Below are 27,453 nucleotides of genomic sequence, written 5' to 3'. Positions count from 1 at the left end.
TTCTTGTGAGTGAAAAAGGAGAAAAAGTATACGGGTAGTCCATCCATTGCGGCTTTAAGCATGGCCCCGACAGAAGGTAATGGCCCTTATTCTAATTCTCTAAAAGATGAGGGGTACGAGAGGTTCAAATGCACAGACACAAGAGGGAGGAAGGGACAAAAAAGAGAGGCAGGGGAGGGATGGAGAGGCCCCATTCCATGCCTCATTGAGTCCCCATTCAGAACAGCCAGCACTTCATTAAAAAACAAAGGCAGAAAAAAAAAAAAAACGGGCCGCTTGTTGTTCATATTCCATCACGAAGCACAGAAAGCCCAGGGAGTGTATTTGTTTTATCACAAGCACTGAGCACCCGAGCGTATCTCCGAAGGAGGCGGGCGGCAATTTTGTAATTTATGATAATTGTTCTCTCCAAAAGTGTAAATATATTATGACGATTATTTCCAGGGAAGTACGCACGCTATCCAATGTGACGTTTCATCAGATGAGGGCTGAAAAATTACTCAAGCTAAAATGCTTCTGATGCTGGCAAAGTGAGCGGGGCGGAATATGGTGTCAAAACACTTGTACTTTCACACATGAATGAATGTAGATCAGTCATACATGCGAGCCCAGCTGACTTCAAATAACTCAGCGGCAAATCATGGTAACCTTTTTTTTTTTAGCTTAAACCAGTCATTCATTCAGCATTTCCCCCACATGCCAGCAGGACTTTGATCTTGCACGTTTACACAGTCACGCTGGCAGAAAAATAGTACTTTATACAAGGTGACAATTTATAGCTGGGAAATTTTAAAGCGAAGAATTGGAAATAGTGTTGTAAAGAAATAAAAATGTAGGGTTTCCTGTGGCTTTTGTAGTTTTGAATGAAATTTATTTGTATCATTTTCATTTATCACTTTTAATCAAATTTGGATTTATTCTTTGGAAACTCTCAAAATATCTAACTGTAGTTGTACGTTTAGCACATACCAAACATTTATTCCTCCCTTTGTGTGTCTCATTTTATAATCTTACTTGTTGCACAGTAAAGATCATGAATAATCGGTTGTATACGTGTTCAGAAGTATTTTCTTTCCAAGGAGCCAGTCTTGTAATGATTTAAAGTACTCTTGAGCCCTGTTTTTCTAAACTTTCAGTCCAGTCTTTGTACCTGATCACTTTCAGAGAAATCTTGCTTGTCCTTTTCATTGTAGATTTGGAGAACAACTTCTCTTCAGTGAAACTTTTCTCGTAACAAGTAAAAACGGTGAGTCAGCCTGAAGCTTTACGGGAGTTTAGAAAGGGGAGAAGTTAGGTTTATATAGTGCTAGCAGGTGGCAGATTGATGGTTTATTCTTTCTGTGCATCTTTAGTGGGTAGATTGTAAAGTCTTTGATGTTGGCTAATTAATACTTTATGCTAGCGCCACTGTTTGTCTTTACAGCGACTCATACACAGTAATATTGTCATGAATCAAGGGACTTGTAAGCTGATGCAACAACACGATGATATCTTTGCTTCAGCGAATGCATCTTTAGTCTGATCAGTCAAGCACTCGTGTTCAGCACCCCTCGCCAGTTCCCCACCAAACAAGAGATTTTAAATGTTACTTGTCATTACCTTCTTTGATTATTATCGCACGAGTGGTTTGTTTTGTTGATTACAGATATTGATCCTTTCTACAGTGTCAACAATTACTAGTAAAGTATGAGTACCCTGCTTGGCCTAATTGCAAATTGTGGGTTTCCCTGTTGATTGTGGTCTCAATTTGCAGAAACAGCTTACAATATGGTGCAACTGCTGCTGTCCTTGTCTGATTGAAAGACTGTGTACATGGTACACAAACCTCTGGTTTGTCAAGTTCAAGGTAAATTTAGTTGTTTTTTTTCCTCCTAAAACTCTGTTGTGGAAGGGTCAGAGCAAAAGAGCATGGTGAGTTCTTTTTATCCGAGTGTCTATCTTTGTGTCTCCATCCTCCACGTATTGATTGTTGGCAACCTTTCACCCCAACTGTGAGTAATGGAATTGCCTGTCATGGACACGGGCCCTGGTCAAGGTCTTGTAAATGCGCGACACATGTTTGCGTGAACTCACCGATCGATACCTCGCTTGCTCCCGTGTCATGGAGAATGGAGCCTTCCGCCAGGTTGTTTTTGTCAGGGCATTATCTTGATTCTGGAAAAGTCCTTGAAATTCAGCTGCATCCTTCTAGATTTGAGTGCAGAGCATCTACGTTCAAACGATTCCTTTTTTTACTCACACTTTTAAGAACATCCTCCAGTCTTTTGCCTGGTATATTTCACATTTTGTCTTGATTTGCTAGACAAACAGGTGTAATGGCTTGTGAAGGTAATTCTTGATGTATTTTTAAAGAGTTTACCTCTAAACGAGGCCCTTTGAACACAGTGGACACCTGCTCGCACAAAATGATTGCTGGCATGAAAGGAAGACGAAATCTTGAAGTTGTGAGTCATCTTAGGGTCTTTGCTTGCGAAACACTTCCTCGAGGAGTGACTCATGTTTGCTTTTGAAGTACTGATAGGTAAGTTTCGGGTTTATTCCTTTTTAAAGGATAATTTCTTCCAAAAAACTCTCACACTGACAGCTGCAGACACAGACTGAGAAAAGAGACTTGGGGTCGGTCCTGGAGACTCAGAGACCGAAATGAGATGACATATCACTCAAGAGTCTATCAAATTTCATTCTGACAGATAGGACCAGTGCGGGGAGGTACCGCCTGGTGCTGGGAAAATTGCAGTAGAAAATAGGGCAGCCTGGATTACGGAAAGGTGTGAGGTGGGGAGAGCCATTACGAGAATGTTTGTGGTGGTTTCCGCAGCCATGGTGAATTTGTGTTTGTGTGTGTGACAACAAGAGGACTGTGGATATTTTTGGAAGGCGGGGGGGGGGGGGGGGGGGGGGGGGCGTGATTCACTGGAAAGATCATCCTGAGCTATACACTGCAAAAAGAAAAGACGGAAAAGGAAAAAAAATTGAAACAGGGCCAAAGAATTTCTTTTGCCTCTTAAACATCCACTCGTCCATCTGTTAATTTTCTTAACTCCTTATTCAATAAGGGTTGGGTAGGGGGTTTGAACTTGTGTTTGCTGGTACTGAAGGAGAGGTCCATACTTGATTCTTGAGTTGCAATAGAGCAGCTTAGGCTGCCGCCCTTTAAGCCAGCATTCCTCTAATTGGCTGCACCTTGCAGACAAAATATCTGGACAGCTACTTGGATAAAAGGAGCTGGAGCTTACATCATACTGGGTTAGGAGTAGAAAAACTGCCTGAAACACCAGCATTATAATTATTATTATTTTGGCTCCTAGAGGCTGCTTGCACATACAGTAAACTCATTATTTGATCACCTGGTATGTTAATGCAATAATATAATCCTTATTTAATTTGACAATTTGAAAAATGCCTTAAATAATTCTAAATTAAAAATGCTCTGTGAAGTAATAACAAACCTTTGCATTAAGTTTTCTTGACCATTTATTAGTCGGCATTTGTATTTGCCGAGTGTGTGTCTGTCTGCACATTTTCAAAAGTTAATTATTTACCCAATTCTCAGGAATTCAGATAACTAAATAAATAAAGTAAAACCACAAGAAAGCTGGCCAGTAATCATCCCAACAAGCAACCCACTACTCACTCGGCCAATCTCTGATGGCCAGTTTATTTCTCCGCCTGCACAATGCGAGCATAAATACATAGCATTTTAGAGCAATCTATCTGATATTAGTCGAGACATCCATGTGTAGTGAAACTGGCTTACAGTACAAGATAAAGTGTGTCAATATTGGTATTTTTTGTAGTGGAGATTTAATGCGACTCAGTGACCTTAACCCTCACCTGACACGCAAATAAAATGTACACACAAACACGAATGCCTGGAATCTGGATTCCCCTTGAAATAGCAGAACCTCTTGTGCTGTGCTGATGACACACACACACACACACACACACCAGGAGAAAGCACCCAGAATAGCAGGCCTGCCACATCCATTGCATTCCAGTACCCAGCTGGCTGCCCTGAGGACACACACACACACAGATACCCAGTCGCACATTTCACTTGCATATTTTTCAGCACACACATGGATAATCACTGACCCCTGCCAAAAACATACCGATACCTCTTCTCCCCACTACACATTACAGACTTGTCTCCCATTAGTCTGATTTGGTGCGTAGTGCTTGCTGCTTGCCTCACCCCATCAATAAACAATACAAGTTCACCCTCACAGGGCCTGTAGCTAATCCCTCAGCTGTTTGGAGTTGGCAGTGGACAGCCGAAACACTGGAAAAGTCTGTTCCTCCGCCAATTGCAGCACAGATCAGATATCAATTTGTCAACAGAGCTGGCTGGTTGGCTGGACAGCCTGCTGGCTGACTGGCTGGCTGGCTGGTTGGTACAGCGCCTGAAGGCAGAGGTGAGTCAGCAACTCAGACAGCCAAGAGTGGAGAGCCAGCAAGTCGGTATATTCAGCTGCAGAGAGTCTAAACTCTGAACTTTTTTCAGAAAAGAATACTTAAAAAAAGTTAAGACCATCTCCATAGAATATAAAGGTTTTTTTTAACAAGTTTTTAAATGGTTTAACATGGGTTTTTCTTTATGCTGAAAGCAGTCACTACACGCAAAACAGTCAACTTTAGACTTGGAATACGGTGTCATAATGACAGTACCTCACATAAGCACCAAGAACCTGTGAAATAAGTCAACCAGCAACAAACATTAGCAACACTGAAGCACTTTGAAGGATCGTTAAGCTAAAATCTCTCCTTTTGTCAGAGAACACAGAGTGTTCAGGTAACAGGACCCCAAAGCAGACTCAGCACACCGCAGCTCAGAACTATGTACATGTTTTTATTGAACTGAAGAATCTTTTAACAACGTTAAGGAAACGAAAAACTAAGGCTCATGCCACGCGGGGAAACGAGGAGTGTGGAGCCCAGGAGCACCGTAATCGGGACCGTGGGGAAACTGCAACAGAAAGGGGAGACACAGTTAACATCATGCAGATCGTCAAGAAATGAACAGCTAGACTTCATAAGTTGCCGAGGCTTACAGGTAGAGCAGGACCGTGGAGCTTGGAGGGGAGAGGTGCCTGTGAAGGGAATCCTAGGGAGGGAGGCAGTCAGGCAGGATGACAGGCAGGCCACAGGCTTCCACGCCGAATGCTGATCACACTGGGAGGAGACTTACAGACTGGCGAGGAGAAGCCGTCAGAGCTGGCTGAAGTAGTCCTCCGGTGATTGCCTCAGATGAGACGCAGGTGATTTGGAGGCGGCCCAGCCCGAGGGTGTGGCCACCGCAGCCTCCCACGGCTCCCTGGATGCCGAGCTACGGGCCGTGACACCTTTGCTCTCTATTTCACCACTCGCAGTGCATCACAGGAAAACGGACGCACATAGAGCAGAGTGCAGCACACAAACACACACCAGGGAGGAAAGCACTGAAGAGAAGGTGACATTCAGTAGATGACAACCTGTTACATTACAGTGAAGAAGAAAAAAAAAACCGTTCCCAATAATCTTACTTTGTGATGTCACTTTTGTTTGGTCATGTTTAGTCAGAAGCTTTCAGTTTGAGTTGTCGTCTGCAGGCAAGCCGGTAAGGAAGGTGGCAAGAACTGCATAATTATAGATGCATACAAACTATTTTAAAGGCATGCAGAGAGTTTAAATTTGTTTTAAATATGTTACATTAAAAACTGTGATGTTTGTATTTTGTTTTGGTCAGGATTATTCAATGAAAGAAAGAAAAAACACTGATTGCACTATTGGTAATAGTTTATTTCGATGCCCATGCTGTTTTTTTGCAATTTGTGCACAATAATATCTATTTCTGTTTTTGCTGCACAAAAATGAGTTTATCTCAAAAATGAAATTATGAGCTCCCATTCGGTGTTTTTACAAGAAAAAGAATAAAGGTAAGTTTTAAGACTTCTTTTAAAAACAGGTGATGACGGAGCCATCCTAACATGGGCAGGGAGGTAAGCTGAGCAGCTGGTTCATGGACCGCAGCGATCGTGAGAGAACATATGGAGTTAGGAGCTCAGTTATGTGTGGTGGTGCTGATCCATTAAAAGTTTCTAAAACAAATAATAAAACCCTTAAATGAACTGAACAGGGACCGAGTCAGGACGGGGGAAATGTGCAGGTTCAGGTTAAAAGACAAGCTGCAGCACTTTGGACTGACTGTAAGCGATTAAGTGCAGCTTTGCTAAGGCCGCTATTGAGCATATTAAAGTAGTCCAGGTGCGTGAAAGCATGAATAAGACGTTCAAAATTTTTTAAAAGTCTCAAATGATAAAAACTAGCTTTAATAACAGATAGTCTGCTTATGTAGTATAAAATCCAGTCCAGTTTGACACCAGTGTTAGTCACCGTTGGTTTCACATAGGACTGCAGGGGACCCGGGTCCAAGAGATTAACACACAACACAAACACCACTAGGTCTGAACACAACGACCTCAGTCTTGCTTTCGTTGAAATCTTTTAAAAATGTCATGCACAGGTATTTTGAGCCATTTATGGTTCCAAATACCTTCTGAAGATCCCACGACAGAAGACATTTTACTGCTATTGTTTTCCTTGTTTCCAGTGTTTACTCTCACCTCGTTCTCGGGCCACGCTGATCCTGAGAATTCGAGTGGGATGGCAGCATTACTGCATGAAAACCAGCTTGAGTCCTTGGATGATGATCTGTGAACACGTTATTAGCTTTCTCTGGTTTGAGGAGCGGGTGTTTTATGCTGTTGTGGGAAATCTCTAGTCAGTCGCAGATATTTAAATGGAAAAAATTCCCCTTGTCTTTTCTTTCCTCTGCTTTCGTTCCCTTCACTCCTCAACAGGTTGTGATAGTTAGCTGCCCCTCCTTAAGCCATGAGGTCTTTACCTCTTAAAAGGGAGTTCTTCTAAACAGTCACTAAGTGCTTGCTTATAGATGATCGGCAGACTGCTGGGGTTCTCTCTGTAATATTTTAGATCTTTACGTGATAATACAAAAAGACTTGAGATGATAACTATTGTAAACTGGCGCTATATAAAGCTCACCATGCCCACTGTATGTTTCCCTACAGCACAAACTTGAAAAGGGAGTTATTTGGGATTTGGTTATGGTAATAGAAATGTCACATTGCTAAATTAATAGCAACTTAATTAATGTTTAAGGTCAAACTCTATATTTTAATGCAATTATTCCATCTGAGAAATTTAAGCTTTTTTCACCTCGATAACCTTAATGCTGGCTGTTGGTGGGAATCATGTGATCCGCTTCCCTCATGCCTTTCATCCACTGTTTTTGGACTGTGGCCATTTCCCCCTGTTGGGGCCGTTGTCAGATCACAAAGGCCTCATTTTCCATTCTTTTGGCACGTAACTGAATTAAAATCTATTACAAAATGTGACAGAGCCATTAAAAAGACGGATAGTCAGAGTACTCTGTGGGTTTGGCCCGCTCTTTGTCCACCTTGGGTCTCTCTGTCTGGACAAAAGCTTGCCCTCTGGCAGCTCCTGCTGGGCATGGGGCTGTGACCCGAGGTGGTAGGATAGTGCACGCACACATCTGTTTAGGGATCGAGGTGGCATTAATGCCCTGACAGTGAGAAGTGTGTGTGGCGGTAGGCCTGCAAGACCAGTAGGATACGTAAGTAGTCCAACTGCCACTGCACTCTCAAACATACATACACGCATTGTACAACCTCTCTTGGGTTGGTGTTAGAGGACAAGAGGTGAGGGACAAAAGGGGAGGGTGGAGACATGATGGATGACAGAGGAGAACATTGTGGCAGGAGAACTCACAGCTCAGTGGGAGGAATTTATAGATCGAACAGAGCAGTAAGTACTTGTCCGTGTCATCTCCTGGAGAGTGTAGGCGTAGGTGCGTGTTTGCGCATACTTACATGTGTGCATTGGGTTGTTTTCCCTCAGCCTTCCGAGATGTCTGGCTGGGAATGTTTTGTCTGCAAGTACTCATTAGCCGTATATGGAAAAGCTTGTTTTCTTCTACGCTTTTCCCTCGCGATATATGACGTGTAGTTCCTTCCCCGCGCGGTCTGTTTGTAGCTGCTTGTTATTCCTCTCGGACTCAGGTGTGTTCGAGGAAACATGAGGCTGTTCAAGGTTTCCTCATTGATTTCCATTGCAGTGGTGCTGACAACATTTTTATTATTATTATTTGGCAGAATATCGTCGACCCTGGAGAGAGAGAGAGAGATGTGAAGCTCAGAAAGGGAAAAGTCTTAAAATTAGAATCACGCCCGCAGGTTAAATTTCTCATCTAAGAAGACAATCACGCCAATCCATGTATTCCATGTTGTAGATGGAAAATGTACAATGTATCCCTTCCTTCTACAACATGGATCAACGCAGGTTTCATGAAGCCAACTCCGGACTTCATAAAAACGAATGCCTGGTGCTCCTACAGGGTATGGCGCTTACGGAAACTTCCCCAAAGCAATCTTGTATCCTACCTGAGGTAAAAAGGAGTTGCAATTAGAGCTATCCCCATTCTCTGGGGCCCTAGGATTTCAGGAGCTCATGTATGGCGGTCATCTATCACCCCTATTGACCAATTACTGTTCCAAGCCAACCAGCTTCTAATGAGCTGCAAGAACACAATGGAATAAGAGTCGATACCGGGCAAATAAATTATTAATCCATTGCTGAAATTTTTATTTGCTTGCTTGCAGTTACACTTGGCACGGGCTGAAAGGAATAGAGCAAAGAAAGGAGGTGAGGCTGTGGCTTTTCCTGTTTTCTCTCTCTTTTTTCATGAACTCTAGTGTGGTCTGTAGCCACTGCTGGATAGGATGGATTATCCTCTGAGCTTAATAGATTTGAAGGGAGCTTTCTCTGCTTGTCTTTGTTTAAGAGTGTTGCCTAGTGAGCGTCTAGACAACTCTTTTTCACCTGAATTCCAGCCATTATCAATTCAAAAGGTGTAAGAAGTAAGGCTGCTGGGTAATGGAAAAAAATTGCACTCATGGTTATTATGGTCAGTACTGAAGTAATTGTTATAAGTAGAACTTGGGAAAAAAATTTCTTCTCTAGCTAACAGAGGATTTAGTTCAATTTTAAATATAATAATATGAAAACAAATTCAATAAATGTAAAAGTAAAATAGAAACAGTAGAGGTGGTGTGGATGTGGTCGGGACTCAGCTCCCAACTGGGGGTGTTTTTGACTGTGAAGCTCAGTTTGTACCAGTTGAGATAACGAGAGACTCAGGTGACAGTTGCATTGTGCACTTTGGAGACCTGCACAGCAAACACAAGGAAAGCAACTGACCTGGAGGAACGGGGCGGGGGAGGCCAACAGCCAATCGACACCTCGTTTACACGCCACTCAAAGTGGACCAGGTGGGCAACCGTTGGAAATCCAAAGACAAAAGACAACGCGAGTTCAAACGGGGACATGAAAGCAGGCAGCTCTTAATGATGTTTCATCTGTTCTGCTGAAACCTCCCTATGAGTTTTACTTCCTTTCGATCGCTTCTAGTAGAGACTCGTGTTCCAAGATTCGAGTGACACTGAACTAAACTAGTGAATAAGTTATGGGAACACACCAGCCTTGAAGAAAACTAGCTTGAGCCCATCATTTGTCTAGACATGAATTTAAGACTATATGATAATTGCCTAGTTGGAATGTATCTTAAAAGGTACGATCAAAAATTTGTCTGACTGCAACCTTGGCTGTCATCACCACTGAAGTAGTAGTAGAATACTCCACGGGAATCCTGTTTTTAATGGGGTCTGAATCTCCTTAACTCAAAATGGTACCAGTTAATTTTGGGGTAGGGGTCAAAGTGGCAAGGTGCCAAATTTGGTGACGGAGCTGATGTAGTGAATGATGGAGCACATGATTTGCATTGTGCCACTGCTGGATTCAAAAGAAGACAAAATAAGAGCGTACATACAAAAACAGAATTGTTGTCTCCTAAAACTTAAGTAATTAAAAATATATATATTTATATACATTAACTAAGTAGCTAAACTAAAAGGCAAAATATTCCATTATTTTGCAACACAAAGTACTGTATTGGCACTAAGATGTACTTTGCTGCAATGTATCAAACTGCACAAAGGGCCCTTTGAGTGAAACAATGAACAAGGCTACACTTCACAACCATGAGTAATTGTTTCCGCCAGTGAAATGACAGGAAGTTAAGAAAAAGTGGCCTTTAAAGTCCAAAGTAACACCTTCATTCTTCTCATGTTCTCCATCCAACAGCCTGTAAATGCACTCCCTCTAAAGTAATGAATTTCTTTTCATGTTTAAACGCGTCTATTATTATTATATATTATTTAGTCAACGTAAAAGAACGTGTTTTTTGATAACTGATTGCCTTTCTTGGTGAACTAAGTGGTGGTTTGAGACAAACTGAGACAAACAAACCTTTAAAATGGGCCTCTGGGTTTTTACACCTTATATTTATTCAATAAAACCAAGTAATAAAGTCAAACAAAATCAGTCATTAGTAGCAGCCCTTTAGAATTTCTTGGATAACAAACGAGTGAACCTCTTTATTGTCAACCTAGCCTTTTCCAAGCCATTAAAGTTATGAACAAACACATTGTCTTCCTTCCCACCACCTGCTCCCGACTCCAAGTTTCTTTCTGGGCAGATTTGCAGATTTCAACCAACTGGACCCAAAAGTCCAATATTTACCTAATTGTTTCCTGTGTTTTCCTGACCAGCAATTCCCTGGTTGGTACTTCTGTGTGCTCACTGTAGTTGCACTCCACTACAACTGTGAACCCGAGATAAAGTAAGGATCCAAGTAAATTCAGAACATCAAAGGACGTGCAACTCATTAGCATCGTTTGACTCTTGGTATTTTGCCATGTTGTCTCTTCAGCTCATTTGCATTTCTGTGTACCTGTGCAGGAACTAGTGGGACTTAGATGCTGCAAAAACCGCTCTGTAACTCTCAGATACAAGACCAGCAAACTATCTCCTAAGATTAATCTTGTTACATTGCTAATACACACCATAGGGATCGGCATTAACAGCTACAGCAACTATTCCTTCAAATGTTCCCTTGAGTTCCGTATGTACATTTCATTTGTTATTTTGCTTTATCTTGCAACACTTATCATCTTTAGATGACTGTGTAATGTTGTTTAGTGGACTCTCTGTGGAATATACAGGCAATCACAAGCATCAGCTTGTTTGTCTATTATCAAGGATGTTTAAGGCTCTTTCTAATTGCTGTGGTGTCTCCTTAAATTCACTTCATAAAAGATTATCGCAGAGTGATTTTTCTTTTTTCTTTTTTGTTTTTGCAGGGACCTGTGATTTTCTGCATCAGTTTACAACAGAAATCTGTGAAGTTCTGTACTATTTAGGTTTTTAATCATCACTCATTTATTTATACTGTATTTTGTAGGGAAATTGGAAATAGGTGCAATAATTTAATATAGTGTTCAAACATTTCAGGAATAGTTCTCCAGGCTTCTTGAAGGACATTCAAAGCTCTTCTTTGGATGTTTCTGCCTTTTGTTCTGTTCTATGTGTTCCACTGTTTTTCTATCCAGGTATGATTTTACTGTATTGGAAGTGTGTTTGGGATCATTGTCGTGCTGAAAAATGAAGCTTGTTAATCAGATGCTTTCCAGATAGTTTTGCATGGTGGATCAAAATCTGACTTTTCTGTGTTAATTATTTATCAATTTTGACAAGCTCTTCAACATAGCCCCAAACCATGACAGAGCCTCCACCATGTTTTACAGATGGCTGTAGACACTCACTGTTGTACCTCTCCCAACCCCCTCCGTCCATACTGACAACAACTTGAACCCAAAAATATCATCACTCCCTCAGACCTGTTGCTACTGATTTTCAGTGCCATTCTCGTATAATATGGCATACCTCAGTCTTTTCTCCCTGTTTGAACAGTAGATGATCAGCTGAAGGTCTAGATGCATCTCTCAGGTCCTGTGTCAGGTCTTTGATGGATTATTTTACTAATTCTTAAGGACATGACTTTCAGATACTGTTCATCTGCTTTAGATATTTTTGTTATTGCTGAATGATTCATGGGTCATTGTTAAGTGGCTTAATAAATCAATGATACATTTATTTGGACTTGAGTAGCTTAGATGTGGTTCAGCAATAGTTGAGTGAGGTTGAGTGAAAATAAGAAGACCAGGTAACAATTACGTAAGGCTGGTCAGCAAACCTCCTTAAAAGAAGTGCCAATGCTGCCCTAGTACTGGCAGTATAGGTAGTATGAACCTTCAATTCATATTCATATTTGCGAGTAAAAAGACTGGTTCCCTCCCTGAGTAAAGCATATTTGTAATATGTAACTTGTCTTCTTCTTTGGTGTCTTTATTGTATAAAGAGGTGCATACAGTTCCCTTCTAAAATCTGCACCTATATTCCAAACATTAATCACAGTGTTCCTTTTATTTGCCTATCTAAACGGACGAGTGAGCTCCATCTGTTCTCAGATTGACCACTAATGTGGTCAAACCCCCCCCCCCCCCTTTTCCCACCGTGTCTGTACCCACACACACACAGACAAACACACAGACACACACATACCTGATATAAATAACTTGTACAGGATTTGTCTCCATTTAAGGTGATTTGGTTGAAAACTGAAGGGGGTAGAAAAAAAAGGAGACAGATTATCATCCAAAGCGCTGTGACCTCTGGCTGTGCGCCTCTCTCGCTATCTAACTGCCTTTAACTTTATTTGGCTGTCGATTTGAAAGAGCCTTGCTGGGCTGGCTGCTGCGACCGCACACACACACACACACACACACACACACACACACACACACACACACACAGATACGCACACACACTCCCATTCACACACAAACACACTGAGCTATCCACCCATATGGCATCATTTAAAACTCCTGGCAACTCATGTTTGTGTTTATCGGGACAACAAAGCCCCACTCCTGGACCACAATGGAAAGCAACTAAAAAGGTTTCCCGCTCAATTTAGCAAACACGCTAATAATTCATTCCACAGCTAATATTACACTGATAGGGGTCACTGGAGGTCATGGCTGGACTGGGCACCGGCTTCCACTGGGAATACTCGTCTCCGTCCAAACCCTTGATAGCGAACCAACCGTAGCTCCTATTTGATACAAGCATAGTGTTAGGTGCTCCGAGTTAATCCTCTGATAAGGAATTACTCTTCCTGTTATGAATTAATAAGTGGATTATTCTTGTAAAAAAACAAAAAAAACTGTAAACAGTCAAACTGCATAAGAGCACAAGCACTGCATTATCCTTGATGCTTGCTCTTGAACATATGTGGAATCGCACATATTCTCCAAAGGCAGGGGGAGAAAAAAATCATTACCTTAAGTTCAATTATTCAACTCATTGAATTCATTATTCAGCATTGTTAAAATATAGAGCTGCTCCTTACAAGAAAGAGAGGCTGAGGATGACAAAAACTCAATTTTCCCGGGATTCTTTAAAAAGTACTTAAACTTGTATTAGTTTTGTCATTTTTAACGGAGGAAGTGTCTAATTCTGTAACAAAAACAAAAGCGCCCATGTGTAATTGAAAAGAAGTTTTATTTGAGTCTTTTCTTTTTTGATTCCAGCCTCTTCCCGGCAGCTCTGGTCTTGTTAGTGAGCTATGTGAAACAGCAGATTGAAGGCCTCGGCCATGTTCTATCAATAGTGTAAAAGTGCAGCCCTTTTTGGACTTAGTATTCCCTGCAATTCCTGTTATTCACACTGCCTGCCAATGAAGCCCATGCATCTTGGACTTGGCTCTGACCTGCAGGACAGTGAGCTTTGTGTGTTTGTGTGTGTGTGTGTGTGTGTGTGTGTGTGTGTGTGTGAGAGATTCTTGGGCGGTGTGGAGTTAAAGGGGGCAGTCATGGAGGAGGTAACGGTGATGATAATGACTCTGAGCAGAAATAGCAGGACCGCTCTGTACTCCAGGGCAGGCAGATGAGTTATTGCGTGAAGGCGCGTGTACAGTAGTGCTCCAAACAACAAGATCAAATGCGCATACACACACACACGCTGTCATGGTGACCTGCTCTAGAGGTCAGCAGTGTTAGCGCTCGGCTCCCTGGGCCTGGTCACAATGAAAAATAGCCTCACGGCATGTGGACTGTACCTCGCGCGTGTAAGGGCAACCTCGCGCAGAGTTCGTTCACGACGTTCGTCCATGCGTTCCATTTTAACCGTCCTCGTTTACCTCCCCACGCTCGCCTCCCTCTTTCTTGCTCTCTGCTTGCGTCCAAGCTTGAACTCGCCCTGGGAAAATGGAAAACAATCAGAGGCAAATTGGCGCACTGCCGCTGCCTGCCACACACAAGTGGAAGGGGAAGTGCCGAATGCTCTTGCAGGGCGCTCGGTGGCAGTTAGCGAACAGCAGCTCGCTGATGGATGTGAAGCAGAAATGATGCACGCTGATAGCACTGTGCCTGTTTCGGTCCCCGTGAAAGATAGATTGAGAGCGAGCGCTCCTTTTTGCAAAGCATCTGGCAACGCGGCCCTGCAAAATGTATTCATGGCACCATTCACATTTTCTGAAGTGCAGTTTAAAGTACTCCTGGAAATAGCCTGGGGAGGACGAGCAGTCACAACAATGCACGGCCGCTGCCAGCTTCCCTGTGTGAAACAAACGTACTGCACACTGTTGTTTTCTATTTTGCAACTTAATTGAGTGAAAAAACAACTCTGGCAAACTTGCTCCCCAGGTTAAGAGCGGTCCAGCAGTGGAATCCGTTAGCAGCAATGATGAGCATCAACATTGTTTTCGAGCCTGGAGTTGCCTCATCAGCGCCCACCTAATGGAGAGGTGCTGCACAAATTGACGGACATACGGGGCAAAGGTTGGGAAAGTCAGCTCACAGGTGTGCGCGAGCGGGAAGGAGCACTGCTTTTCTGCTGATTGGTGAATTCGTGTCCAGTTTTGTTGAGCTCGGCTGTTCCATGCCGGGTAGCCTGACTGTGAGCTGACCGAGCTTCGACTAACGAATCTCACTGTTTGCCCGTTTCCCTCATCTCCACAGGTAATGGAGAGAAATCTGCCTGGTTGATAGTGACAGTGTAATGAGGTGAATTGTGCATCTGTGTGCACATCTACTTTGGCATTTTTTTTGCATAAGTTTACTTGTGAGTGGAAGATGAGGGCAAATGACAGACTTTATATTTAAGTTGACTAGTTTGGCCTCATTCTTGCCTCTTAATTATTACATAAAATGTTGAGTCATAAGCTTGAGTCATAGTTGTTATGACTACATCTCTCTGTCTCGCTAACTGCTGACAGGTAGCACCTGTTTTGCCCACTATGGCCAGATGGACAATGCTCTAGTGCACCTGCCCCCTCTTGGTAGCATTACCACTTTGTGCCAAGTCTCAGTGCTGGCACCTGAACTTGAATACACACACACAGTTGGAGCTCATGGATGCCCCCTTCCTAGCTTGGCATGCCTTATTCTGAAATGCAGACGTAGTAAAATTAAAGGTGTGTGCTTACTCAAGAGGTGGACTATAAACAGTAAAGGCTCAACCAGAGCTGGTATTCTGTCTGGTATTACTACGCTTGGGTTGTTGTATCATCAGTCTAGCAACCGGCTGTTGCCAGCATGTGAGGTATACCTGTTCAACTGCTCGTTAATGCCAATATCTAATCAGCCAGTCAAAACAGTCACAACGGCAAAAGTAAGTCAGATAACCGCTTATGAAATCAAGGTATGCAGAAGAGCATCTCTGCAGCAGAAGACCACACTGGGTCCCGCTCCTGTCAGCTGAAAACAGGGAATCTCAGGCATCTCCGAAAACATTAGAGCACTTATGCAAATATGTGATGTTTTGATAAATCAAGCAGATATTTGAAGTTTACACAGCACCATTCTCGCATGAAAATATCTTAAAAGTTTATTTTGTGACCCAGAAAGAGTAATATTTCAAACTCTGTGTTCCTCCACCACTGCCTCGTTTGAGTTTTGGACGAAATGGATTCTGGGATATTGCATTTCGTCATTTCGAGCTGATTGGAGACCAAAACAGCCAATCAGATTTTTTTTGCATCCAAGTCTGTGATAGGCTGGTTTTGTGGCACAAATATAACTGTACAGAAAGAGTTGAACGCGCATGGGCAGAAATGTTGAGACCGCAAGCAGCACATTGCGAGCAAGCGCAAATGCAAAAACTGAGCGAGAGGGGCTGCTATTGTGTGTGTGTATGGATAATAGCAAACACTGAAATACATTTTTTGCACTCAGCAATGAATTTTGTTCACTCAAATTTAGCATTTCTTCACTCAAAATAAATTTCTCCTCAAAATGCAACACTTGCACCTGCAAATTCTTTTTATGTGTGCTCAAATTTTTTTACGTGTGCTCAGAATAGTGGCACAAAAATAAAAAAAGATGTTGTCTGCTCAATTTCTGACATTTGGATGGTAGAGTCAGAATTTGGTGTGAACAACATGAAAGCGTGGATCCATCCGTTCAGGGTGGTGGTGTTATAATTGTGTGAGTCATATGTCGATGGCACATTTTAGACCCTTAGTGTTAAGTTATCATTGTTTAAACGCTTTATGACCATAGTGTTTCCATTGTCTTGATCTATGACCAGATCTCTGAACGGGCACCTTCTGGGTGGAACACAGTATCATATCATGAATGCGCAGCAACTGTTTGATGCTGACATGCCAGTACATCTGACATGATGGCATAATATCATGTCAAATATAATGTAATATAATTAATATGTAAGACAAAAGATATGATTATTGATTTTAGAATAATCTATCAAGGGTCAGACGGGGGAAAGTGTTCAGTCTTACAAATATCTCAGAAGAATTATTGATCCAAAACTGAGTTTTGAAGCAAACTGTGAAGCTGAGTCCAAATAAAAAGGCACCAGCGTCTCTCATGTTTGAGGAAGCTCATTTCCACGATGATTTGATTTTTATCGGCTTTTATGAAGCCTGCTTTATCCTTGTCCTTGGTGGCATGGTTTGGATATGTATCTGTAAGGAACAGAAGCTCACTCAATTAAATTGTTAAATGGTCTAAGGGTCTGATTAGTAGGCCATAGCTTAACTCTACTGGATATCAGACAGTTACAGCAGCTTTACTTGACAACTTGCACCCTTTGCACACACTTTCTTCCTTCTCGACAAAGGCTTCCAGTCCCAGCAGAAGCCTTTGGGACTAGAAAATGTTGAGATTCTGACAGCTGAACATTAAAAGACATTTTAGTGGAGTAACAAGGTTTAAAAACAGCTTTGCTCCAGCGGCCATGGCTCTGATAAACAAATCACAGCTTTGCTATCCTGCGTGTTGCTGTGTGGATTCTCTACTTCATTATGTTACATTATGTTTATTAGTTGTCTGTTGTCTGTGTTTGTTCTAAGTGGATGACTCACTTACTGCAGACCAAATCTACCAGTGGGTACAAATAAAGTAACCTGACCTAGAATTAGCAAAAGCTGAAAGAACAAAAATCACAAAAAAAGAATTTTGTCATCACCAGTTGTTGATATATTCGATCTAGATTCAGTGTGTATAATAGTTCACATTTTCCTTTGGAAATCTAGTGGTTTGTTTGCATTTTAAACCACAGAAATATACACTGTGTATGCAGATAGCCACATAGTAGGATATCGGATCTATTTTTTATACCTCATGGTTGGTTCAGTGTTCTGTTTTCCTTTCATTCAAATACGCTCCAGCTAGCTGTTTTCCCTAACTTCAAAGTAGTTACCATAACTGGGGTCCATGATTGAAATAATGAGTCCAGCCTTCCAGGCAAAAACCAGGGCAATAGGCCCTGACGCTCACTTCTGATATAGTGAGTCTATGCTAACAGCTGAAGGCCTCTCTGCAACAGAATCTGACAGCTGAACATTAAAAGACATTTTAGTAACTCTTGCTGATCTGTTGAAGGAGGGGTGAATGTGTGTGTGGGCGGGGTGCCTATAATCCTAAAGCCCCCCCCCCCCCCACACACACACACACAAAGACAGGTGGTGAGCAAAGACAGTGGCGGCAAAACAAAAAGGGGGACTTTGCAGGAGTCACTCCAATATCCCGCTGAGACCCGGGAGGAGGCGGGGAGGGAGCCCCCTGGAGTAAAGGCAGGAACACCTGTGTTTACTGGCGCTTCAAAACCGAGAGATGAAGAGTGAGGGGAAAATATACAGAGAGGAGGCAAACTTGGCACGGAGCGAGGCAGAAAGCTGGTCACACAAACTCTTCTACTTCCACTCTTCTTTCCATTCAGTGGGAAGCGTGTTTAATTCGACTCTCCGGTTACCCCCCATCCCCCGGCCGAGGTTTTGACACCCCTTCTCGTTTTCTTTCCCCCCCTCCCTCTGCTGGGGGGAGGGGTGGATGCGATTGAGCTGATTGGTGCCTATCTTTATCTATCGGGCCCAGTTGCACGCCTCAAAAATGAACGCTTTAGAGGGGGCCGCTTACCTGGGGTCTGTTACCTGTTAGGTTGAATTCTCAACAAAACACCGAATGTACCATCAAACTTGTGACTCACAGGAAACAGAAAAGGGGAAAAAAACATGCAGAAGCTCCGATATAAAACCAAGAAAAACAAGCCAGCGCCCGGGGCCAGCTTCTCTGACAATATTTTAAATAAAAATTATACTTTCCCTTGGAGTGAGTCACCACCGCCCCTCTCTCCTCCCCTCCCCCCCCTCTGCCTCAGACAGAGGTCAGGAAGGTGTCATGTTTTCCTGAAGCAGAGGAGGTGGGCAGCCTTGCACCTGCTCTCACATTTTCTTGGTAGCTGTCTCCATTTCCATTTATTTATTTTATTTTGTGTGAGTCTCCGTATTATACGATTCCTCTGTCAGCGCTGTCCGCTGCTACCTCATACAAGGACGGGTTATTACAGAGTTACAATGCACGTGTGTTTGAATGAGTGCCGTTATTAAAAAGCGACGCTCTCATGATATCGAGAGCTGCTGTAATTGATCTGGTTTTTATTGAATTTGCCAATATTAAAGTTGCTATTGACTTGTATATTCTGCTCTGAGCAAGACAAATTTACAGTCCGCGATTGTAACGACGCGTTAAAGACGGCGTTTTCTGCCTCTCGGCCCGAGCGTCCCTTCTCCTCTTCCTGCTCTGCTGAGCGAAGAAGCTGGAAATGAAAAGCAAGTGCAAAGGAGTATCTGTTATCTAATGTTTGCGGAGGAGGGAAACAGCTTCCCTGATCACGACCCTCCTTGTACGGGTGACAACGAGACGAAATGTGCCTTGGTATTGGGAAGGATGGTTGGACCGATTGCTTTTTTGTCCTGTGACAGATACACTCCACATGTGTCACAGCTGTGGACCTGTCACCTCGTCGAAGGAGAGAAGATGAGATAGGGAGAAGCAACGGGAAAGAGGAAGGCAATAAGGGTGCCACCGCCAACAACGCTGTCAAGCCTGTCTATCAGCGAGCATTAAAATAGACATCAGCCGCCAATCTCGCTGTCTCTTCCTTCCAACAAACTTCTATTGTTTTGCGAAGAGGTAGATGTCTAGGACCTGCCTTGCTAAATCCTTGCAGAGCACCACTCACTGTCACTGCAAAGTGCCTCTTCTGCAGCCTCTAATATAGTCATTTTATGTGGCTGCAGCAGGGCCTGATATCATAGACAGAATCCTTTTATTGTCCTCCAAGGCTACAGTGGCTGAATTTCCTTTGGCCCAATATTTTTACTTCTCAAGAAAAACCCAGGGTGGTTAAACTCCCAAGGGGCTGGACTACAACATCGATGTCGATGCTAAAGTCAGTGACAGGTGGTAACCTAAAGGGCTAAAAGATGAAGACAATGAGTCAAAAGCTGCAGTTCCTTGACTGGCCACACGAGACTGGCTGTAAAAGTGAATCAATTGTATTAATATGTTATATGTCCAACTTTAGAACAGCAGTTTTGTTGTTTGTTGTTAATTTCACCCAATTGTGACAGCTGTATGGGGGATTCACTTGGCTGGAGATCACTTGTTGCAAAGCAAGCAATCCTACCATATTCAAATTTCAAATATTTAAGTCATATGAAGATGATTATGTCTATGTGGAAATGGGCTGATATATCCTGAGCATAACCATGTATAATATGGTCAAATACGTATTTTTCGGACCATAAGGTGCAAAACAAAGCAGTCAGATAAATCTTGCTTCCTCCACTTCTGTACCATTGATTCATTAATGCTGAATTCTCTTGCAGCTCCTCTATTTCCATGTTCTACTGCTCAACTGATAGCCTCGGGTTTAAAATCCGCTTCATACACGTTTCTTAATAGGTGCTATTTTGCACCTGTATTACTCTGCGAGGCTCCTGACTACGGTAGCTGTAATGCTCCGACAATCCATCAAGTGATGCGGCTTCGTGGCTTAGCAAAGTCATAGTAAAACATTTTTTGACAGATTTTTGAGCGCCGTGTACCACATAAAATTGGTTTGAGGTCAGTTAACATAACCAGAATTCATACATAAGGCGCACTGTCGATTTTTGAGAAAGTTAAAGGCTTTTAAGAACGCCTTATAATCTGACAAATATGGTAATAATGACGGCCCGCTTGCATGTTCTACAAAAACTTGAGCTTTGGTGGGTATCTGATGGACAAACACCAAAACAGTTCCACATCACTGAAGTTGCACCATTTTTACAAACCAATTCTGGTTCATCTGTTTCATTCAACGATTTGCTTTTTCCCTTCTCATTCTCCGTCACCGCCATGCTTTTTCTACCATGTGCGTATAAAAACAAAGCCAATGCGCATTTCATTTTCTCATCATTGCCTAACAATACTGGTATTACCATGAACCGTATAATCTGGCCCAGCCCTAGTTCACAGGTGCCTGTGTATCTGCACTGCACTTTTAAGTCCAGTTTTCTAAGCACTAAGCATTAGCTCATTAGTTATCACATAACATAGTGCTTCCTGGCTCTTTAAAAACAGTTACAGTCGTCATGCTAAAACCAAGCCTGTCTGTCTGCTTTAGCCTAGCATGAAGATGAGGTCAACCAAAGTTGGTACCAAAATACACAACTTTTCACATGGATTCAACAAACAAGACACAAGATTTTGTTATCTCGGCACAGAAGTAGATTACCGATGGCTTAATGTTTAAGTATGAGATATATCAATCACTTATTCGATGGCTGTAATAGAAGTTTTCACTAAAGCAGATTTAGAATTCGGATTTCTTTGTATGTAACCTTAGTGTTCTGCTCTTTCTGCCTTCTCACCTAAACAAGCATCCCACAAGTTTACCTGTTTCTAAACATTTAAAAAAGTGTGGAGGAAAGATGCCAAATTTGAAGCCGAGAGCTGTTTACGAGGTCAGTTATGAAACCAAGCTGAGGTTATTTTGTGTTTGTGTGCACATCACACCTTCTCATCTCAGGCTTTCTTTGGTTACAGGTTAAATGTTTGCAAATTCTCACTGCATGCTTGAGAATTTTCTGAAGTATTTAAGAGACACTGCGATGAATCAGAGACATTTTAATATTTATGCAGCACAGAAAGGAGACCTCTTGCAGTTTGTTCTTTGAAGAGCTTTCAGCAACTTGTCTTATAAACTACATCACAAGTGAGCATCAGTTGCTGACCTCAGTACAAGATTGATTCAGCCATACATTTAGGTGTTAGTCATGTGTCGTGTTTACTGCTTGTATTGACCTGCCTCAGGCTTTCCTCAACACAGAGGCACATCAATATAAACTAAGCTGATTTCCATCTGACTACCTCACAACTTAAGCTCAAAAGTCAGATGAACACTACCAAGTCAATACATTGACTTGTCACACTTTTGGTGACTTAACAAAAAGCCAAGTATTTAAAAAGCTCTGTGAACAGTCATAATAAAAGAAAAGTACACTCTGTGAATGTGTCACATTTTATGTGTCAAGACAGGTTTTAAAATTATCTCAGTGCCACCTCAGATGAACAAAAACACTTGACATGTTGTAATTATCTAATTAACAGCAACTAACCATGAATATAGAAACACTGTGTTACAAACTACATGCATCCCATGATTCAGCAGCTTGTAGAACCAACCTTTAGCAGCGATAACTTGAACTAATGGTTTTCTGCGTGACTTTAACAGTCTCTCAGATCATTGTGGAGGAATTTAAAATGTCATGATAGTTCAGTTCAATTTGATTTTTTGCCATTTGTTTATGCACAGCTCTCTTAAGATCCCACCACAACACTTCAGTTGGGTTGGGGTTCTGTTGTAGATTTGCTTGACCCAACTTGCGACAAAGTTTAGCGTTAGGCTAAACCTTTGACTCTAGAATCCTTTGATATACAGAGGAGTTCATGACTGCAAGATTTCCAGTCCTGTGTCTCCAAAACAAGCCAAAACCATCACCCCTCCACCAATGTGCTGACAACTTGCATCAGGTCTTTGTCCTGATAAGCTGTGTTTGGTTTTGTGCATTATGACCCGAGATCTCCACCTCAATCACGTCTGTCCAAAGGAGATTGTTCCAGAAGTGTTGTGAAACCTAACCTGTGCTGACATGTTCTCTTTAGAGAGAAGAGGATTTCCCTGCAACCCTTTCCAAACAAGCCACACTTGTTCAGCCCTTCTCTAATTGAGCTGTCATGAACTTGTAACTTGAACATTAAACATGCTAACTGAGGCCTGTAGAGTTTGAAATGTAGCTCTTGGGATTTTTGCAGTTTCTCTGAGCATTGCTTTTTCTGACCTTGGGTTGAAGGGGACGTCCAGTCCTGGGAAAACTGGTGACAGTCTTGAATATTTCTGTGAATAATCTTTCTCAATATAGAATGATGGACTACAAATAGTTTGGAATATCTCTTATATCTCGTCTCAAAATTTATGGGCTGAAAGAATAATAATAAGAAGAATAGTTTCCATAACTTAAAAAAAAATGTTTACTACAATTGTAGAATTAATGAGCCTCTGGCAGTGCTGTCCAAAAGCCATATATCAGGTGTCCCTTTTTAAATTAAATCACTACGTTCTGTGTCCTACGGTGTTATATTAAGACGATTTCCATTGCCAAAATGCATTTTATCTATTGCTTATTGTCTACAACAGCATAGTGTGTAGGATCCAGTCTGTAAAGGTGTTTCTTGCATAAACTTCAGTTGCACAGCTCTAAAAATATAACACAATTAATTTATCATGTGTGAAAAGTGGGCGTATCTATGTATTGCAGATAAAGGGCTCTGTTCCAGAGCGCACAAAGAGCTTGACTTGTTCTAGACTCGTGCTGGGTAAAAATATATACAGCTAAAATGTCTTCTCATTTGAAGCTTGACTGCTGCTATGTGTCTGTGTTTTTGAATTAAAAGCTCTGTAATGAACAGGGCTCGTGTAACCCGTTCATACCCCCCTGCTTGGAATCGCATTTGAGCTACTTGCGTTGACCCTCTCGCCTTTATACAGAGTAGAAATCAACAGTAGCAGCTTGTGAAGTGAAAGTAAATAAAGTTATTTTTTTAGTTTGAAAATTAAAAATGAAACGGTAGGACATCTCAAAGGACTTTGAGTTGGCATGCTGTGCCCTTCGTTTCCTCACATAATTTTTCTGGATGTTGTATAATTCTACTTGAAATGAATAGATTGGACCGCAGGTTAATTGGACTGTTGGCTGCTCAAAGGGGCTTCTTGTGAATTTTGAAATAACCTCCCAAACAGTCCGAACGTGCATGAATGCAGTGCATAAAGCAGGCATTTGCTGGAATGGAGGAGGTGCAGCTGGGGCACCCAGTGGACTATCTCTGCTATGCAGAAAGCATTCGGACTAGTGTCAGGGTCGAAGTATTTTTAACCGTGCCTGCATACACACAACCCACAACGCCATGTGCCACCTGCTGGACCACGTCAGCTGTTGAATAACGGTGGGCATGAGGGGGAGGGAGATGAGATGCCAAGATGTGTTTCATGTGGCCTTTATGGTATTGTGTCTCTTTTATACTTCCACTGAATCTCTCTGGCCAACAGGTGGAGAAATAAAAAAATATATATTTAATGACCAAGCACAAAATTCAGATTATAGATAAATAATAATATAAAAAAAAATATGGCAGTTTACAGGGAAAGAGCCAAGGTTGGTTGTTTATTCCACCCAGGAGAGCCAGCAGAGGTGGTGGGAGATCAATACTTAGCAGATATCGGTGGTGCTATAGTCGTTATTTGTTCTGAGCCATTTGGCTGTGGACATTCATCCATTAGGTGAAGGCACAGGAGGAGTCTCTCACTATTCTTTCCATTTCTGGCCACAGCTGCTCTCATAGAGTAAACCAATGTTCAGATTGCAGCAGCTGGGCCCACCTCTAAACAAGACTAATTGTAACCTGATTTCCCCCTCTGCACCAGAGCCAATTTGTGAAGGCACGGGAAGGACAACTAATCAATTTCCAGATTTTTAAGTGAAGGTTTTGAAATATTGATTTGTTCCACATTGACTCATTTCGTGGGTCCTCTTTTCTTCAGCTCTTCTTTGAGGGTAGTTTGTAAGTTCAGGACGCTTCCCTATAGAAAACCTGTTTTACCTCGTGCCTCGCTGATAGAAAAGATGCAATCTGAGCGCCTCATGCTCTTGTCCTTGTGGCTTTTATGACAATTGGGCTGCCAGAGAACCGAGGGCCGAAAGAATATGAGCCTTGCAGGAACAGCGAAAGCAATAGCACCAAGGTTACGCACACCTAGTGCACAAAGCACTGTGTGGTGTATGTGTGCATGGCTGTTCATGTCTGCACAAGTGATTATCTGCTCTGGATGATTTGCAGCAACTTTGGTCATTGTGAAGGGGCAAGGTATCCTGCAGGTCAGCATTCAAGGGCTGTTTTGTTGCTCAGCAACTGCGCAGATTGTACAGTAAACATATGTGAGGGGGATTTGTACGTTTGTGTGTGCCAGTCCACTTTTAACTTTCCACTGAGCTCTCATGCACTGGACATGACAGGCCATTTTGAAATCTGCACCACTCTAATTTTGGATGAGGTGTGGAGATGAAGGTCTGCTGATACTCGACTCTGAAGTATGGCCAAAGTTTCAAAAAAAGAAGTCACTGTATGTTAATTAGAGGTAGACCTATTGCCCAATACCAGCTGAGAGACACTCCAGCAAGAAAATTGATTTCTTACAATAAGATGAGACACTACTTTTCCAAGATTTGGAAAATTCTTTTGTTTTTTAAAGTAAAAAGATTAAAAAAAATGTTGAATGGTATGTAGCCCAGTGAAATAATATATGATAAAATACCTTGAACAAGGCGAAAGCTACTCTTAGATCAAAGTAATCCAATAAAGTCATAAAAATATGATTTTGAATAAAAAAATATTAAATAATAGTATTTTTTTTGTGATTTGGCACTATATAACTCAACCTGAATATAATATATAAGAAACTGGATGTTTTTAAATCAACATGACAAAAACAAAAATATAAAACACTATATATACTAAAATATATACTAATTGTGATAAAAATATGATTGTGGTGCAGTCTCCGAGTGAAAAACGAAGCACTAAAACCAACAACTTTAAAGGCACAGAATTTACTTTAAAAGTTTGCATCACACTCGCCACAGTTTCACAACCACTTAGCAAGCAGTTGGTGAGTGTTTGCAGACAAGTCTGTGTTCCATACAAAGTACACCACTGCAATCTGCTAGTGACCAAAGCAATCACAAGGAGGTTTTTGGCACAGCTTTGTGACCAGTTTCACCTAGCAACAGTAAGCAACGGCTTGCAACAACTCTCGGTACTTTTTATGATGTCATACGGAGGATATGACGAGTCTCCTATTGCAAAAAAATCTGTCGCAAATGAGTTGTTTCCATTGCAACATGGTAGCAATATGTCTGCGTTCCCAAATTATACACCGCTTGCATACAATCACCAATTTATCTGAGAGCAACTGTAAAGTTGGAATACAATTGTTTGGAGGTAGGTTGACTCCTAGTAGGAAACCCATGCAACCACCTTGCAATCGACAGTATTTCCTCAGAATTTTAAGGTTACAAACAGATAGTCAGTTCTAACTAATTGACAGGGGAAAAAAAGAAAAAAATTGCCTAGCAACCACTAATTTAACGTAGTTGCACGTAGGTTGCTGTCCTGTCGTCACTCTAGTGTGAATGAGCCATAACTGACAAGTGACGTCGAAGGAGCTTACGTGAAGGTTGCAGTCATTTAAGAAATATTAGAGAAAGTAGAATATATTGCAGTTCATTTTCAGCTCGATTTTACATGTACAAAATGCTCTGTCCACTGAGATTTGTTTAAATGAGACAGAACCGCCTGCTACTTGGTACACATTCAGAGAAAGCACAAAAGTTAATTCAAGGTCTATCTTCTATTATACATAAATTCCTTTGATTAAAAAAGTCCTTTCAAGACAAGTTGCAATAATAATTGTGTATGTTTTCAATTACAGCTCTTAGAAAATCAGCATTGGCAGGTCAGACTTTTAAGAAACTGGAAGCCGCCAAAACAAATGCATTGAATTTGTTGCATTCAAAGTGGTAATTGAGATGTACTTTAAGGTACTTATATATTCACTGGATGCTGGTAATAGGACAAGTTTGAATCAATTTACAACATTGCTGGGTTAAAAAATCCTCCTGAAAAAAGAAGAAAATACACAGAAGTACAGTGAAATCTATAAAATCACAAGATCATGTAGATCAGAGTCAGTCGTTTAGTAGTTTTGACTTGGGTAAGCTGAGAAAATGACAAGGTTACTGAGATGCTGTTATTTTATGCATAAAGAACAATGTTGCAGCTGTTGTCAACATGTGCTTTAGTTAGACTGGCTGCCCCTGTTGTCAACTGAAACTACCATAGCATGAAGTACTAGCTTAGGGCGAAAATAATGTTACCGACATTCAAAAGCCTGTCAGTCAGACCTTGATGGACCCATATGCACCAACATTTGATGATTTGCCAGCCACCTCTGGCATGGACAAACTTCACATGTGAAAGGCTCTCCTCTAGTCGCCACCATCAAGACTTGATGTGATGTGACAAGGACAAACATAATACGGCTGTTTCATTGTCTCTGATCGTCTATTGTTGCAGTGTATTACTGATATCGAGTCTGGCAGGGATCGGATTGCGTTCCGGCACCTGCGTCCCATCAAAAACAAGCACAGGGGCTGGTTTGATTTGCTGGATGATTTCCAATCCAGCTGCTGCTCTGAAGGCTCGTGGGAGGGAAGGCGACGAGGCGATTGATGGTTGAAACCACGGCTTCTTCAATTCTTATGTTTCAACTTTCTTACACTGGACAATTGAGCTTTACATACTTCTGACCGTAAGACATGTAGATAAAATTAGGTACTTGAACAAACAAGCAAAATTGTTGGTAGCAGCATTCTGGATTCAGTGTTATGAAGGTTAATTTAATAATTTGATGTGGATATTTAAAGAATCTCCCTGTAGCACTCCATTTCTGTCACTAGTAAGTTTCAAGTCATTTCCAGCTGCCGGAGACTAGCAGCAGGCCTTTTCAGAAAGA

General features: G+C 41.8%; 1 protein-coding gene and 1 long non-coding RNA gene across 4 annotated transcripts in view; one reads left to right on the top strand and one right to left on the bottom strand.

Moving 5' to 3' along the window:
• Positions 1–27,453, top strand: part of LOC146361395 (receptor tyrosine-protein kinase erbB-4-like) — a 363,843-nt gene that overhangs the window by 45,228 nt on the left and 291,162 nt on the right. The gene's annotated exons all lie outside the window — the stretch shown is intronic.
• On the bottom strand, positions 4,830–5,948 carry LOC146361396 (uncharacterized). Its single transcript, XR_014799505.1, has 2 exons — positions 5,052–5,948; positions 4,830–4,966 (listed from the first exon to the last, which is right to left on the bottom strand). It is a non-coding gene; the product is annotated as an uncharacterized LOC146361396 (long non-coding RNA).

This window comes from Perissodus microlepis, chromosome 23 (assembly GCF_051167445.1).
Source record: "Perissodus microlepis isolate ML-2025 ecotype Zambia chromosome 23, ASM5116744v1, whole genome shotgun sequence".
NCBI classification, from domain to species: domain Eukaryota; kingdom Metazoa; phylum Chordata; class Actinopteri; order Cichliformes; family Cichlidae; genus Perissodus; species Perissodus microlepis.
The sequence above is the reverse complement of the archived record's forward strand: the minus strand, read 5'-3'. Positions and strand labels throughout refer to the sequence as shown.